The 12,905-nt window shown below is 34.0% G+C and overlaps 1 long non-coding RNA gene across 1 annotated transcript; it reads right to left on the reverse strand.

The window, feature by feature from the left end:
- Nucleotides 1-5,546: 5,546 nt before the first annotated feature.
- Nucleotides 5,547-5,929, reverse strand: LOC122321955 (uncharacterized). The gene is made up of 3 exons (XR_011441826.1): nt 5,851-5,929; nt 5,690-5,782; nt 5,547-5,632 (listed from the first exon to the last, which is right to left on the reverse strand). It is a non-coding gene; the product is annotated as an uncharacterized lncRNA (long non-coding RNA).
- Nucleotides 5,930-12,905: the final 6,976 nt, after the last annotated feature.

The following is a 12,905-nucleotide window of genomic DNA, read 5'->3' on the forward strand; positions in this document are numbered from 1 at the left end:
TGGGAACCCACTTCACAGGAAATTTCACATTTTCTTGTCACCTCGATTAATTGAGACCCAAAGCCTTCCATGTCAACTGACACCTCAAGTAAAAGGTTCCGACTCAATCTATTCTCTTCAGAAAACAAAGCCTCTCAGAGAGAAAAGCTTCTTTCGAGCTTTGATCTGTAAAAAGCTTCAGCAAGGGTAGCTATAACAAGAAAGGAAAGCTAACTTCGGGCGGAGCCGAAGTTGATATACCCTTGCAGTTAAAACCGGATATATATCGCAGACATCGGATATAGTTGGCCGATCCTTATGATTACATCATAATAAAACCAATTAACTAAAATAAAAAATCTAAAAAAATGTCCCAAGCTTCTATCTTCAAAAACACAAAAGTTGATATTTCTACCAAATACCATTTCCGATCGTTCAGTTATATGGCAGCTATAGGATATAGTCGGCCGATCCTAATGAAATTCGGTAGGATGTATCAACTGGCCAAAAATAAAATCTGTATTAAGTTTCAGCTTTCTATCTTCAAAAACACGATAGTTGGGTCATTTCGATCGTTCAGTTATATGGCAGCTATAAGATATAGTCGGCCGATCCTTATGAAATTTGGCATGTCGTAATGTTTTGCCAAAAATAGCTCCCGTCAAATAATAGTCAAATTTGAACCCTCTAACTCTAAAAACACCAAAAACACGATCCGGGCCGTTCCGACTTATATACTGCGTGCAAAGGAAAGAAGGGTGTGTGCAAAGTTTCAAGACGATAGAAACAGACAGACGGACAGACAGACAGACGGACAGACGGACATGCTTATATCAACTCAGGAGGTGATCCTGATCAAGAATATATATACTTTATAGGGTCGGAGATGTCTCCTTCACTGCGTTGCACACTTTTGGACAAAATTATAATACCCTCTGCAAGGGTATAAAAAGGACCTAGAGCTCTAAAGATAAGTTAGTTCTAAAATTCTAACATCCTAAGCAGTTGTTCTGAAATTCAAAGCAATTTGAAAGAATCACACTGTATCAAAACCGGAACGCAAATAAAAGTATATTTTTTCAAACTATTTTGGAGAAAATATATATTTGGCGCAGTCGGTAGGATGTGTAAAAGTGACCAGTGATAAATCGAGATCATAGAACATCGTTGAAGTATTTTATGCTAATGCAACTGCAGCTATAATACTAACCGCCAGTGTTAATCGCTATTCACATCCGCAAAAGAACATACGTGTTAATTTCAATTTGTAGCCCAGTTTTCGAAGTGTGACTGCTACCAAAAATATACAACACACAAAAACTTAAAATAAATTTGTAGCCCACTTTTCGAAGTGTGACTGCTACCGAAATAAATAAGAAATACAAACATTACAATGGCTGAACCAGTGGTAGAAATCCAGTTATTCTCCGAGCTACACCTTAATCAGGCCAGATTAGGCAAGTTCCTAATTTTAATGGAAGCACCAGGGAATTAAGTGCATTTCATCAGACGGATCGAATACATATTAAATTTGTATCCATCAACTGATCCGCGTCAAATAGCTGTATTCTTCAGTGCAATTGAAATGCAATTATCAGGAGATGCACAGCGAGTGTCCCAGCTATCAGCAGCAACCAATTGGCCCGATCTAAGGAGTGCTCTCATCGATGAATATAAAACCCAAGCCCCATGCGAGGAATTACTAAGACGACTCTATAATACCCCCTTCAATGGAAGCATTCGTAAGTTCGTCGAGGATCTAGAATATAAAATATTTGTCATAACAAACAAATTGTCGTTAGAAAAAAATAATTTAAATACAATGAATTATAATAATGCCATGAATAATACTGTAAAAAATGTAATAATGAGAAAACTTCCTGACAGGTTATTAATGACATTAGCAAGGCACGATATAACTACAGTCAGTAAACTTAAACAAGTAGCACAGCAAGAAGGTTGTTATGATTCTGGTTCTGATAAAGTTAAATCACAACATAATTCAAATCAAAACGAACTAGATAGGAGAAATTATCAAAAAAATAATAATTTCCAAAGAAATAATTCCTTTTATAATAATAATAATCGACAAAGTTATAATCAGCAAAGTAACTATAGACAACCAAATAATTTCAATCAACAACAATTTCGACAGGAATTGCAGCAAAACTTAAATCAAGGTAGAGCTCAGAATCCTATGAATTATCAACAGCCAACATCTTCTTTACAAGGTACTAATTCTAACAAACCAGTGAAAAGACAGCGTGAATATTCAAGCGATCAATCTAAAATGGAAATCGAAAATTTTCATCAAATAGCCTCGGATCCAATAGAAGAAATAGAAATCCTTACATCAGAATAACTATTAACAATCGCCCATTTAAATGTGTAATAGATACAGGAAATTCAATCAACCTTATAAAAGAAAATTATTTTAATTTCCCACAAACATTAAAAACGTCAGAAGTGCACTAGCGCTCCGGAGTAAAAGTGTGTGAAAGAAAGGAATAGGCGGAATGGAATGGCACACTATTGCTCCGGAACGCTATGAAGATTGGACTGACTTGTTTTGGGAAAAGCGTAATAACTTCAACAATTTTCATAATTTCTTAATGAAATTGGTATTGTTTTATTCAGGATTAATAAGAAAATATTGATATGTGTTAAGAATGATACCATTTCTTGGAGTTGCACCGAAAAAATGGCGTCAAAGTTTGAAAAACATGACAAAAATTCCAAAATGTGAGTTTCTTTTGTAAAATTTGTATCCTTTCTGTTTAAATAAATTAAAGATATATTTTTTTTTTCAAAAGCTACAACATTTAACTATTGAAAAACATAAAAAAATTGAAAATCGGCCTAAAATTACGCGTTCAGGAATTTTTAAGAGCAAAACACTTTCGAAAAACCGTTTTTTCGAAATAAATCAAGATTTGAGGGTGTGTTATTAATTTTTAAATAATTTTATTTAGTATAAATTTTTAAATAAAACTAAGTAAAAAAACATCAAAATCAATCACAAATCATTTCAATGCCATTTTATGGCATTAAAATGCCTCTTGCGGGTCAAATCCCATATTATGGGCTTCGCCTTGACCGCACAAATTAATTTTAATTTCTCCTCGCGCGCCGAAAATTTTTCGGGCCGACTATTTTTTCGTTTGATCAATTGTCTCTCCATGTTTCACCTATAGAAATAAATGAAATTCTTTCAACTCCCCGAGATCAGCTGTTTATTTTTTTTTGATCCGGCAACGCCATTCAATTCGATAACAAAAATTTTCGTCAACTCAGTACCCGCAAAATCTAGGAGGCAAAAATGTCTTCTTCTTCCTTTTTTTACACCGTTTTTTTTATATGGAGTTTGACAGCTGTCACTCGTTCGACAGCGGATTTTTGTCAACTCAGAACTAGGCTTAAAGCTAGATGAAAATTTTTTAGGAGAATCACCGGAAGACAACCCAGCTTGATAAAATTATCTTTTATATAATAACTTTATTATGTCTTATATATCACGCCGTGTGTCAGAACATAGATATCAATCCAATCCAAGCAAAAAATGGATATTTAATTTTCCAAACAGGTAACATAGATCTTCCCACTAATTATAAATATTATTGTCTCACTGTTCAAGCATTGAACACTATTTTTTATAGAAATTCCTAAGTTTGAGTTTCAAGGGATCGGACCCATGGAAATATGAGTCAAACAGCATAATCTAAAACCGATCCCCTGCAGCCTAACATAAATAACACAAACATAAGCATCATAAATAACACAAACATAAGCGCATCCGCAGTTGAGAAAGGGTCGCATAGCATGTCAACGTGCAGTGCGTTGATAAGTAGTTTTAAACACATAGGTTTAAGATTCTCATGTATCGTACTTATAAGAGAACTTCACCGAATAAAATCAGTTTCCATAAGGAGCTCATTGGAGTAAGACCTATTTATTTAGGGCTCCTCTTAACATTTGGTCCTTCGGGGCACCCTGACGTTTTCCCCCCTGTGGTAAGAGACTCAGGGATAAAAAACTGGCACCTATAAGGGGCTGAAGAAAAATAAAAATTCTCAGCCCATGGTAGCTAAAAAATAAGGCTGCGATCTGGGTAAAAATGAGCCCAGTTTAAAAACCGTAGTACTCTGTTGTTTCCCCCCAAGAGGTAAGGGCATAAAATAAAAAAAAAATATAATAAAAATTAGTCAAAAAAAAAAGGCTCAAGGAGTATTCTCAACCGTATTTTGGGGCTCCTATTGAAATTGGCACCTAAATAGTGACTAGATGTGCATTGACACAGTCAGTCAAAGGTAGCTAAGATGGCTGCGAACTGGGAATAAAAGAGCTCAGTGTAAAATCGTAGTCCTCTGTCGTTTCCCCCCAAGTGGTAAGGGACACAGAGATTGAGAATTGCCATCGAGCAATAAGTGCGTTTTTTGTTTAGCGCAGGGCTATCCGAGGCCTGAGTCGGAATATTTATTGAAAATCTTTGGGCTGGAATTCAGCTATTGGATCTCCAAAGCGATACGGCGCAAGGAGTTAAAAACACAACTTGTGTAAAAAAAAAAAAAAAAAAAAAATTATGTTTTTCTGGAACAACACCGGAAATTCATAAATATTGAAAATAATATACGGCGTGTTCGAAGCCAAATATCGAGCAAAAAGAAAAAGTCGGGTTCCTGGGAACAACGACAGCCAAAGTCTTTGGCATTTTATTCGGCGGGTCCAACGTCTGCGGCAGGACCACCGAGTAGAAGAACAACGTCTGCGGCAGGACCACCAGTGGTTGGGCTTGTATTGAGCCGCGGCCATAAGTACTTCTAGTTCAGATATTGTAACGAAATTTTCACCAAAATTCTAAAAAAAATATTTGAAATGCATAGTAAAAAAATTGACCATATCGTATGACTATATCATATAGTTGCCATAGGAACAATAGGATAGAAATAAGTATATAGTATGTAAAAACTTTTTTTGTTTTTCAAGATATGTAAACCAAACTTACAAATTGTATGTTTGGACCAGTTTTATATATGCTTGCCAAATATAGTCCAAATCGGAAAACTATATCAAAAATTGTAAACAGAAATAAGTACGAGTTTCAAGTAATATTCAAATACGTTTCGCTCTATTCGAACAATCTAAAAATCAATTTTTGGCTGTCCAAGATTAACACTGTGTTATTGTGTTGGTTGAGACAACTCACGACCACATGTCAACACAATTGTTTCTATTTTATTCAGCCAACTTGATTGATATTGCATAATTGCAGTTTTCTTCCGTTTGTATCTATCCCAAAAAGTAGCAATTCTTTTGCATATGCAATCAATTCGTTTTGGTAGTTGGCTTAGCTCGGGAATGTAACCGTTGTTTTCAATTTGCTCTTGCATAAATTCAACAATTTTTTTTTTAATCTTTCAGCGTTGGTGCCACCTTCTGCACACCAAAGATCAAAAATATATAGTCGTGTAAATGCACACTTATGGGAATCTCCTAAAAAGTGAATTTCAATGAAATGATTAACTAAAAATATTTCAAAAAACATTACAAACACGAGCGACGAGAACAAAACAACAGCACAATAAGGAAAAACTTTCCCTTGGCAAACGCTAGATGGCATCAGTATTTTTCCGATTATATTAACAACTGCAAATGACTGCAGCTGATTTTAGGCATACAGTACCCCAAAAGTTAGACGAACACATTAACATACATACTATTTGTGGGATTTCGTGGGATCACAACTAAAACTTTAACTAAACATGAAAAAGACGTTCACAAAATAGACAAAAAAGGGTTATTCGATCTAAAATACACAAATAAAATTTAATTAGTCAGATAAATGTAATAAAACTAATTTAATAAAGTTAATACCTTCAACTTTAAAATGCATTTTAAATAATTAAATTTAGTGAATTTTTGCGAACGTCCGACCACTTTGAACTTCACTTTTGTTTTGACGAAAAGCTCCAAAAATATACAACACACAAAAACTTAAAATAAATTTGTAGCCCACTTTTCGAAGTGTGACTGCTACCGAAATAAATAAGAAATACAAACATTACAATGGCTGAACCAGTGGTAGAAATCCAGTTATTCTCCGAGCTACACCTTAATCAGGCCAGATTAGGCAAGTTCCTAATTTTAATGGAAGCACCAGGGAATTAAGTGCATTTCATCAGACGGATCGAATACATATTAAATTTGTATCCATCAACTGATCCGCGTCAAATAGCTGTATTCTTCAGTGCAATTGAAATGCAATTATCAGGAGATGCACAGCGAGTGTCCCAGCTATCAGCAGCAACCAATTGGCCCGATCTAAGGAGTGCTCTCATCGATGAATATAAAACCCAAGCCCCATGCGAGGAATTACTAAGACGACTCTATAATACCCCCTTCAATGGAAGCATTCGTAAGTTCGTCGAGGATCTAGAATATAAAATATTTGTCATAACAAACAAATTGTCGTTAGAAAAAAATAATTTAAATACAATGAATTATAATAATGCCATGAATAATACTGTAAAAAATGTAATAATGAGAAAACTTCCTGACAGGTTATTAATGACATTAGCAAGGCACGATATAACTACAGTCAGTAAACTTAAACAAGTAGCACAGCAAGAAGGTTGTTATGATTCTGGTTCTGATAAAGTTAAATCACAACATAATTCAAATCAAAACGAACTAGATAGGAGAAATTATCAAAAAAATAATAATTTCCAAAGAAATAATTCCTTTTATAATAATAATAATCGACAAATTTATAATCAGCTAAGTAACTATAGACAATCAAATAATTTCAATCAACAACAATTTCGACAGGAACTGCAGCAAAACTTAAATCAAGGTAGAGCTCAGAATCCTATGAATTATTAACAGCCAACATCTTCTTTACAATGTACTAATTCTAACAAACCAGTGAAAAGACAGCGTGAATATTCAAGCGATCAATCTAAAATGGAAATCGAAAATTTTCATCAAATAGCCTCGGATCCAATAGAAGAAATAGAAATCGTTACATCAGAATAACTATTAACAATCGCCCATTTAAATGTGTAATAGATACAGGAAATTCAATCAACCTTATAAAAGAAAATTATTTTAATTTCCCACAAACATTAAAAACGTCAGAAGTGCACTAGCGCTCCGGAGTAAAAGTGTGTGAAAGAAAGGAATAGGCGGAATGGAATGGCACACTATTGCTCCGGAACGCTATGAAGATTGGACTGACTTGTTTTGGGAAAAGCGTAATAACTTCAACAATTTTCATAATTTCTTAATGAAATTGGTATTGTTTTATTCAGGATTAATAAGAAAATATTGATATGTGTTAAGAATGATACCATTTCTTGGAGTTGCACCGAAAAAATGGCGTCAAAGTTTGAAAAACATGACAAAAATTCCAAAATGTGAGTTTCTTTTGTAAAATTTGTATCCTTTCTGTTTAAATAAATTAAAGATATATTTTTTTTTTCAAAAGCTACAACATTTAACTATTGAAAAACATAAAAAAATTGAAAATCGGCCTAAAATTACGCGTTCAGGAATTTTTAAGAGCAAAACACTTTCGAAAAACCGTTTTTTCGAAATAAATCAAGATTTGAGGGTGTGTTATTAATTTTTAAATAATTTTATTTAGTATCAATTTTTAAATAAAACTAAGTAAAAAAACATCAAAATCAATCACAAATCATTTCAATGCCATTTTATGGCATTAAAATGCCTCTTGCGGGTCAAATCCCATATTATGGGCTTCGCCTTGACCGCACAAATTAATTTTAATTTCTCCTCGCGCGCCGAAAATTTTTCGGGCCGATTATTTTTTCGTTTGATCAATTGTCTCTCCATGTTTCACCTATAGAAATAAATGAAATTCTTTCAACTCCCCGAGATCAGCTGTTTATTTTTTTTTGATCCGGCAACGCCATTCAATTCGATAACAAAAATTTTCGTCAACTCAGTACCCGCAAAATCTAGGAGGCAAAAATGTCTTCTTCTTCCTTTTTTTACACCGTTTTTTTTATATGGAGTTTGACAGCTGTCACTCGTTCGACAGCGGATTTTTGTCAACTCAGAACTAGGCTTAAAGCTAGATGAAAATTTTTTAGGAGAATCACCGGAAGACAACCCAGCTTGATAAAATTATCTTTTATATAATAACTTTATTATGTCTTATATATCACGCCGTGTGTCAGAACATAGATATCAATCCAATCCAAGCAAAAAATTGATATTTAATTTTCCAAACAGGTAACATAGATCTTCCCACTAATTATAAATATTATTGTCTCACTGTTCAAGCATTGAACACTATTTTTTATAGAAATTCCTAAGTTTGAGTTTCAAGGGATCGGACCCATGGAAATATGAGTCAAACAGCATAATCTAAAACCGATCCCCTGCAGCCTAACATAAATAACACAAACATAAGCATCATAAATAACACAAACATAAGCGCATCCGCAGTTGAGAAAGGGTCGCATAGCATGTCAACGTGCAGTGCGTTGATAAGTAGTTTTAAACACATAGGTTTAAGATTCTCATGTATCGTACTTATAAGAGAACTTCACCGAATAAAATCAGTTTCCATAAGGAGCTCATTGGAGTAAGACCTATTTATTTAGGGCTCCTCTTAACATTTGGTCCTTCGGGGCACCCTGACGTTTTCCCCCCTGTGGTAAGAGACTCAGGGTTAAAAAACTGGCACCTATAAGGGGCTGAAGAAAAATAAAAATTCTCAGCCCATGGTAGCTAAAAAATAAGGCTGCGATTTGGGTAAAAATGAGCCCAGTTTAAAAACCGTAGTACTCTGTTGTTTCCCCCCAAGAGGTAAGGGCATAAAATAAAAAAAAAATATAATAAAAATGAGTCAAAAAAAAAAAGGCTCAAGGAGTATTCTCAACCGTATTTTGGGGCTCCTATTGAAATTGGCACCTATATAGTGACTAGATGTGCATTGACACAGTCAGTCAAAGGTAGCTAAGATGGCTGCGAACTGGGCTCAGTGTAAAAAAATGGCATTGAAATGATTTGTGATTGATTTTGATGTTTTTTTACTTAGTTTTATTTAAAAATTGATACTAAATAAAATTATTTAAAAATTAATAACACACCCTCAAATCTTGATTTATTTCGAAAAAACGGTTTTTCGAAAGTGTTTTGCTCTTAAAAATTCCTGAACGCGTAATTTTAGGCCGATTTTCAATTTTTTTATGTTTTTCAATAGTTAAATGTTGTAGCTTTTGAAAAAAAAAATATATCTTTAATTTATTTAAACAGAAAGGATACAAATTTTACAAAAGAAACTCACATTTTGGAATTTTTGTCATGTTTTTCAAACTTTGACGCCATTTTTTCGGTGCAACTTCCAAGAAATGGTATCATTCTTAACACATATCAATATTTTCTTATTAATCCTGAATAAAACAATACCAATTTCATTAAGAAATTATGAAAATTGTTGAAGTTATTACGCTTTTCCCAAAACAAGTCAGTCCAATCTTCATAGCGTTCCGGAGCAATAGTGTGCCATTCCATTCCGCCTATTCCTTTCTTTCACACACTTTTACTCCGGAGCGCTAGTGCACTTCTGACGTTTTTAATGTTTGTGGGAAATTAAAATAATTTTCTTTTATAAGGTTGATTGAATTTCCTGTATCTATTACACATTTAAATGGGCGATTGTTAATAGTTATTCTGATGTAACGATTTCTATTTCTTCTATTGGATCCGAGGCTATTTGATGAAAATTTTTTGATTTCCATTTTAGATTGATCGCTTGAATATTCACGCTGTCTTTTCACTGGTTTGTTAGAATTAGTACATTGTAAAGAAGATGTTGGCTGTTGATAATTCATAGGATTCTGAGCTCTACCTTGATTTAAGTTTTGCTGCAATTCCTGTCGAAATTGTTGTTGATTGAAATTATTTGATTGTCTATAGTTACTTTGCTGATTATAACTTTGTCGATTATTATTATTATAAAAGGAATTATTTCTTTGGAAATTATTATTTTTTTGATAATTTCTCCTATCTAGTTCGTTTTGATTTGAATTATGTTGTGATTTAACTTTATCAGAACCAGAATCATAACAACCTTCTTGCTGTGCTACTTGTTTAAGTTTACTGACTGTAGTTATATCGTGCCTTGCTAATGTCATTAATAACCTGTCAGGAAGTTTTCTCATTATTACATTTTTTACAGTATTATTCATGGCATTATTATAATTCATTGTATTTAAATTATTTTTTTCTAACGACAATTTGTTTGTTATGACAAATATTTTATATTCTAGATCCTCGACGAACTTACGAATGCTTCCATTGAAGGGGGTATTATAGAGTCGTCTTAGTAATTCCTCGCATGGGGCTTGGGTTTTATATTCATCGATGAGAGCACTCCTTAGATCGGGCCAATTGGTTGCTGCTGATAGCTGGGACACTCGCTGTGCATCTCCTGATAATTGCATTTCAATTGCACTGAAGAATACAGCTATTTGACGCGGATCAGTTGATGGATACAAATTTAATATGTATTCGATCCGTCTGATGAAATGCACTTAATTCCCTGGTGCTTCCATTAAAATTAGGAACTTGCCTAATCTGGCCTGATTAAGGTGTAGCTCGGAGAATAACTGGATTTCTACCACTGGTTCAGCCATTGTAATGTTTGTATTTCTTATTTATTTCGGTAGCAGTCACACTTCGAAAAGTGGGCTACAAATTTATTTTAAGTTTTTGTGTGTTGTATATTTTTGGTAGCAGTCACACTTCGAAAACTGGGCTACAAATTGAAATTAACACGTATGTTCTTTTGCAGATGTGAATAGCGATTAACACTCGCGGTTAGTATTATAGCTGCAGTTGCATTAGCATAAAATACTTCAACGATGTTCTATGATCTCGATTTATCACTGGTCACATTTACACATCCTACCGACTGCGCCAAATATATATTTTCTCCAAAATAGTTTGAAAAAATATACTTTTATTTGCGTTCCGGTTTTGATACAGTGTGATTCTTTCAAATTGCTTTGAATTTCAGAACAACTGCTTAGGATGTTAGAATTTTAGAACTAACTTATCTTTAGAGCTCTAGGTCCTTTTTATACCCTTGCAGAGGGTATTATAATTTTGTCCAAAAGTGTGCAACGCAGTGAAGGAGACATCTCCGACCCTATAAAGTATATATATTCTTGATCAGGATCACCTCCTGAGTTGATATAAGCATGTCCGTCTGTCCGTCTGTCTGTCTGTCCGTCTGTCTGTTTCTACGCGAACTAGTCTCTCAGTTTTGAAGCTATCGTCTTGAAACTTTGCACACACCCTTCTTTCCTTTGCACGCAGTATATAAGTCGGAACGGCCCGGATCGGCCGACTATATCCTATAGCTGCCATATAATTGATTGATCGGAAATGGTATAACTTTGGTGTTTTTAGAGTTAGAGGGTTCAAATTTGACTATTATTTGACGGGAGCTATTTTTGGCAAAACATTACGACATGCCAAATTTCATAAGGATCGGCCGACTATATCTTATAGCTGCCATATAACTGAACGATCGAAATGACCCAACTATCGTGTTTTTGAAGATAGAAAGCTGAAACTTAATACAGATTTTATTTTTGGCCAGTTGATACATCCTACCGAATTTCATTAGGATCGGCCGACTATATCCTATAGCTGCCATATAACTGAACGATCGGAAATGGTATTTGGTAGAAATATCAACTTTTGTGTTTTTGAAGATAGAAGCTTGGGACATTTTTTTAGATTTTTTATTTTAGTTAATTGGTTTTATTATGATGTAATCATAAGGATCGGCCAACTATATCCGATGTCTGCGATATATATCCGGTTTTAACTGCAAGGGTATATCAACTTCGGCTCCGCCCGAAGTTAGCTTTCCTTTCTTGTTATAGCTACCCTTGCTGAAGCTTTTTACAGATCAAAGCTCGAAAGAAGCTTTTCTCTCTGAGAGGCTTTGTTTTCTGAAGAGAATAGATTGAGTCGGAACCTTTTACTTGAGGTGTCAGTTGACATGGAAGGCTTTGGGTCTCAATTAATCGAGGTGACAAGAAAATGTGAAATTTCCTGTGAAGTGGGTTCCCATTTAAGAATGTTTTGATCTGTTTAGTTTTAATTCACTTAAAAGGAGTGAGAAAAATTTGAGTCGGGATTTCTGTTTACCCAAATATTGTTTTTGTTTTCAATCTGAAGTGACTCTTAGAAATTGGAAATCTGAAATGAGGCTGTTTTCAGCCGAATTGGAATAATTAAATGTTTATGTTTTTCCAAAAATTGGAATGAGGCAATTTGCAGCTGGGTTACGAATTTCAATACCAGGGACCGTAAATAATGATTATTGTCGCTATTTTTAAATGAATAAATCAATCACTTCCAATCAATATAGAACAAGCTTGACTAGCACGTTTTTATCCTTTAAGGATACACTATGAATATTCTTGATGATTTTTAATTTTTAATTGTTATATTTACTCATCTATGGTTAAACATTATTTTTGATCGAAAAAAATAAAAATCACAAATAATCATTAAGCTTGAACAAAAAAAATAAAACTCAAAAATAATGAATACTCGTAATTTTTATTTTTTTTGATCAAAAATAAAACTCACCAAGCAATAACTTTTGATCCTTTAAGGATATGGCCAATATTGTCCTATGTCCTTATAAAGGGACCCTAGAGCAATAATTGACAACAACAACAACAAAAATACATTTTACCAGCAGCAGCAGATATACACAATTACCAACACAATGATAATAATGATAATCATCATAATGATCAATGTGATAAAACTTACCTTAGGCCGAAAGCGTACGAGAAGAGAAAACAAAAGATGACAGCGGAAGCGCACGCGCTTAGATCTATTTTTAGTAGCGCTATCTTAGTCTACTAGGT

This window comes from Drosophila bipectinata, chromosome XR (assembly GCF_030179905.1).
Source record: "Drosophila bipectinata strain 14024-0381.07 chromosome XR, DbipHiC1v2, whole genome shotgun sequence".
Classification (NCBI taxonomy): Eukaryota; Metazoa; Arthropoda; class Insecta; order Diptera; family Drosophilidae; genus Drosophila; species Drosophila bipectinata.